Source organism: Rhipicephalus sanguineus, chromosome 8, assembly GCF_013339695.2.
Source record: "Rhipicephalus sanguineus isolate Rsan-2018 chromosome 8, BIME_Rsan_1.4, whole genome shotgun sequence".
NCBI lineage: Eukaryota > Metazoa > Arthropoda > Arachnida > Ixodida > Ixodidae > Rhipicephalus > Rhipicephalus sanguineus.
The window spans coordinates 92,443,711-92,449,149 of NC_051183.1; the positions used below are offsets into that span (position 1 = coordinate 92,443,711).

General features: G+C 48.5%; 1 long non-coding RNA gene across 1 annotated transcript; it reads left to right on the forward strand.

The window, feature by feature from the left end:
* The first annotated feature begins 961 nt into the window (after positions 1 to 961).
* On the forward strand, positions 962 to 4,600 carry LOC119402209 (uncharacterized). The gene is made up of 2 exons (XR_005185678.2): positions 962 to 3,932; positions 3,991 to 4,600. It is a non-coding gene; the product is annotated as an uncharacterized LOC119402209 (long non-coding RNA).
* Positions 4,601 to 5,439: the final 839 nt, after the last annotated feature.

Sequence of the window (5,439 nt, forward strand, 5' to 3'; positions counted from 1 at the left end):
TTACATAGCGGTTGTACCGATTCTGTTCACCTGAGGTATTGTAGCTTACCTTTCATAACAGGCATCGGTTGAGGTGAGACATTGTATGTGCAGAGATAAGAGAGAAAGAATGCGGGAAATGCAATGAGATTAACTGGATTCACTCCAGCTTGACACACTGTATTTGGGGATGGGCTTGGGGGAGGAACAGAAAGAGGGAGGTTAAATGTAAGGGCGTAGATCAAACACAAGAGTAGTGCAACACACAGTTCGGCAATTAAATTAAGCCTTTAAGCATTCCCGTTAGGCCTGATAAGTTGTGAGGTGGAACTGCACAACTTTTACACTGGGCCACATGACGAAGGTTACACATTTCATGCAACGTGGTCTTAATTTCTGACAACATTCACCCACCTTCATGTACAGTGGAGATAGCACTTCCCATAACACGCGGCACGTGCAGTGAATCGCTAATCTGGCAGTCTCTATGCCTACGCGGAATGCCATGGCAACATCGGGAATGGACATCCCTGAGGCCAGGTGCCTGAAAGAGACGTAATGACAGGCTGCAGCGACTGCATGTAGGTAGCGGCTAGTCTTGGGCAGACGCAGGCTGTGTGAGAAGGCGTTTTCAGAATGGCAGACAGAGAACAAAACAATTGGGGATACAACTGAAGTGCATAATGGCAGTCCATTTTTTGAAACAAAGAAAGAGAAAAGGAAAACATGCTACTACTGCCACATAACAGTAACTTCCGGAAAGCGTTCTTAAAAATTGGGGCACTCAAAGACGAGGGAGTGGTTTCTTGCCTTCGCTACCCTTGCTACAGGCGATATGTCCTCCTCGCCACTTATTTCTTAAAAGCGCCTGTAAATGTTAGCACTAAGCGCTGAGCCTATCAGGATTTCACGCTTGTCGGCTACACGCTATCTCCACTTGCGCAGTCGGAAACAAACAAACAAATAAATAAACAAACAAAGCGAACTGAAATCAGATGATCGCACAAGATAGTCATGCGAGACAAGGAAGAACTGGTGGGCGGCTGCATGGCAAAGCAGTGTAGGGGACAATTCAAAACTGATATTTCGCGTACATGGACTAAACCGAGAGTATGTACCGCAATGACGTCGCGTGAATCACCGTTCTTGCGTGGCGAAGTGCGCCAGAAAGACGAAAAACGCCAGGAGAGAATAACGCGCTCGTTTTGTTTTCAATTTTGTTCTAAATTTTTTTTTTTGCATGTCAAGAGGCTGGTGAGGGGCGCTTTCAATTAGAGTTCAACGCGATACCGATATCCGCACGCACGCGCGCGCGCGCGTGACCACACAGACACACACACACACAACATACTTTACTATTAAAGCTAAAGGTTTCCACCCTCTTCAATGGTACTGTTAGGAAAACAGTGTTTTGTGTGTCCACAGCACGAGCGAGTATCGCCTTCCCAATCGCCAGCCTGCCTTCGCTTCTCGTTAGAGACCCAAATCGTGCCGCAAGGAAAGCCAAAGTGCGCACGCCCTCCGGCTCAATATTTATTGCATCTACGTCGAATTGTAGCTCACTACCAACGACGCCGCCGCCAACACTGGAATTCGAATAAATCACAAAAAAATAGACAGGTGGAGGAAGTCGTGCTCACCTCAGACACATCGCGAGACGTTCTCCGGGTGATATTGGTTCTCTGCACAGCCACTCTCTCGTGAGTCCAAACTTCACCAAGCTGTGTAGCTTGTCGAACGCTTCTGGCGTCATCCGGTGGTACTTACAGAAAAGCGTGGCGTCTCCGTTTTCATTTTTCCACCTGTAATACAGTAAACAGGTCAATTCCACCGTTCGGATCCTTTGATAGTGCCGGTCAACTTACCGCCGTGAAGAACTCGCTTTCTCGGGCACGAGTTACCCAAACAGGCCGCACCCAGTGCTCACGGGCACTCAGCTACCGCTGCTTCAAAATGAGCATCAGTCGTAGCGCTGCGGCTTTTCTTCTACGTTCCATGCCCACGAGAGGAAACGTCGTCCAGACACAACTCGTACACTAGCCCTAAAACATGCTAACATGACGCAGTTTGCAAAGTGCGTCGTAGCGTTGTAGCTGCGTACTAGCGTACGCTTCCGGGCGCACCCTCGAGGTCTCAGCAGATACTACTGTCGCAGTTAAACAAAGGATTGTGAAAAAAGAAAGTCGCGAAACGCTGTTATGACTTCCTTACCTTACACAAGTCAATAATAAATTTGGCATGTTGCCATTAGCTTACTTTGTCGCAGTTTACCCTCGACTACGCAATAGTTTCCAAACGAGCAACCACGGCACTTTGTCGCGAACATGTGGGTGCTCCCGTCGCGACGCGACAGCGCGACGGAGCCCGTTTGTCGCTGTCACTCGTCGCCGTCGCTCGAAAATCGCGTGCATGCGGTTGGGCCTTTAGCCTGGTAAGTGTGACTTCTGTGCGGTGCGACTTCGATACTGGCGGCCAATTACCAAGATGTGGCTTGATTACGTGCAGTTTACTTTGTGAGTGTCTATCCCATGAGCTCTGCGAATAGGCCCTGAGATTTCGTTTAAGGAAGGGTTTTAGGTCAAGTGCAGGGATAGCTTTTGGTGTATTGGTAGCGTTTTTGTGGGCGGATGCAACTAGCCGGTCCGCGAACACGTTTCCTAGTATCTCGTGGTGCCCTGGCACTCTGCACACTGCAACATGCTGTTTGAATGTGTAAATCTTGCATAAGAGTGAGTAAAGTAAGACAAGGACAGGGTCTTTGTGCTTTTTCAGTTTTCAGGGATTTAAGCTTAGGGAATCAGTGTATATTATTGCACTTTGTAGTTTTAATTGTTTATTGTTAGACGGCGGCAAATATCGCATAAGCTTCTGCTGTGAAGATGCTTGTATTGGGGCGCAGAACGCCGACACCTGAAAAAGATGGAACGACCGCTGCGTAAGACACAATAGGGTTAGACTTTGAGGTATCTGTAAAGAATTCAGGACAGGTGTACTTGTGCTGCAGTTCGAGGAAGTATGTACGCATATGTGCAATAGGCGCGTGTTTCGTAACTTCCTCCAAGGATACATCACATTCTATGAGCTGCCATTGTCTCGGCGGCAGATATGCAGCGGGAGCCATTAGTCAGTGTTCATGGAGTGAGAGACCCATTTTCTCAGCGAGGCCCCTCACGCGAGGTCAGTAAGGCTGTCTCAACGAAGATGAAACAATACTTGGTTGAGCAAATTGAAGACACTAACCAATGCTAAAATTTCAATGGCGCTATCACTATAATGTGGCACAACGCCTGCCATTTGCTACTGCGAAAATGTAGTGCAAGTTAATGACTGACTCAGAATAGGCTTAGCTAGGAATGACTAGAGGTTGCTATACAAGTACCTGTGCGCAACTGAGACACCCTTTGTAGCAACACTGTTTTCATAGCTCCACTGTCATAGTGTTGCCATGATGGAAAGAACCGGAGCAGGCAACCTGCTTCCAAAGATTCAGGTGGGGACATCTGCCCCACTCTTCATTTATTGTTTTTTACATAAGATTGCCTCATATAAAGGCGGTCCTTTCTCTAGGTGCTCTGGGAATGTCACAGTTGTGGAAGAGAACAGTCCGCAGTAATCGTTAGTCCCTCCTCTTTTTAACACACGCAGCAACGCCCAGGCTTCCTTGTTGCCTGGCTCCCAGCACAGCCCCTAGTATTGCCTGCACTCCCCAAGCCCTATTTGCATCAGCCTCGTGTGTCTTGCTGCCTCTGCTGTGCCCCTGACGCTGGGTACCCATCGCCCATTAAGCTCGTACTGCAAGCCATAGGAGGTATGCTTTATGTGGGTCAGCTGCAGAAGGCAGCTGCTTCCAGGCAGGCGACCTGCAGCACCCCAGCATCCACGATGGCTAGCCACCAAAGGAACAGCCAATGCCTGCGAACTCTTGAGCGGAACGTCAGCTCGCTGCATTGGTGGTATACAGAAATCGCTCAGCAAATCCTTCAGAGTCAATATAGCATGCTGTCTTTGCAGGTGGTGTTAATTGCCAGCAGGCTCCTGTGGATCTCTGGGTACACTGGCTGTTCTACAGCTTGCACGTTGGCCGAGTACTTGGACGCTCTTTGCCTGGCGGCTTGCCAGCCCTCAGGATGCTGCTTGATTTGCTGTATAGGTGCAGTCGGTCATCGGTCCTGCGGAACGCTGATGAACTGCCGTGCAGAAACAGTGCATCTGGATACCACGGATAAGCATCCTCTTCTGCGGACACATCGAGAGCCCCCATACGGCGTGAAAATGACGCTTGGTCAGCAATCGTCTCCCTGCAGATGTCATCCTCTGTGCTATCTCTCCTACTTCTCAGGCCAAAAGCCTGGAAGAAGTGTGCGGCTCCAAACAACATTGTGGTTGCTGCTGCAATCACTGCTCTAAGGACCATTGATCCGGCACTCCATCCTGCCGCCTCTATGGCGTGTTTCCATACGTACCATTTTGCAGCTGCGCAGTTGTGAGCCCGTGGCAGTCTTGCTGATCGAAGCAAGGTCTGAGCACGGGCTAGTTGGTATTCCATTTCCATGTGGTTTTTGTCGCATGTGTCGGTTTTCATAAATCGCCTTGTTCACAATAAAATTTTACTTGGAAGTCAGCGCTCGTGTACGTTGGTCTCTGTCTCGTGTCTTCCCCTGCGCTGTAAATTGCAATTTTATAGATCGAGGCTGGAACCCAACAGCGGAGACCATTCGTTATCCTTGCCTTGCGCTCGTCTTTCATATCAGTCATGTGCCTTCACTTACTCGCGCAAACACGCAGGGTCTCAGTCTGAAGTAGCCTGAACAGGAACAAGTTTTGCCGGCAGAATATAGTAAGTCTTGAACAGCTGATGAGGAACTCAAGCTAAGATTGGGATATTGTTGTATTGGTGAATATGCGTTAAACTCCGATAGCCCGTTTCGCAGAAATTCCGGCGTTGGCGTCGTTGGTTGTGAGCGAAATAGGGGCGTTATCTGTGAGCGAAACATCGAGATAGATGCAAATAAATTAGTCAAATCGTGGGTTCCAGTAGGAAATAAACCCAGGCCCTCTGCGTGGCACTCAGGTGTTTTACCAGAGCCCCGCCAGTGCTTAAAACGGCTTCGTGGAAGAAAAAAAAACCTAGGTGTCATGTAATTTGAGGAGTCCTCTTATTAGCACGTGCAATATCGCGTGGCAGAAGGATGGAATCGCACTAGGCGTCGTACCATCTGAATACAGCTGCTCTGAATTGTAATTGAGGCGCGCACAAAAATATTCACAGAGAGGCCGTTTGCAGATATTGCGCAAGTGGAATCCTGAGAAACGCTAGTATCCTGAATGGAACACACAGCATTTGCACTTCTTTCCTCTGCCTGCCCTTTGCATTGGACTCTATCTATCTATCTATCTATCTATCTATCTATCTATCTATCTATCTATCTATCTATCTATATCTATCTATCTATTCCTGAG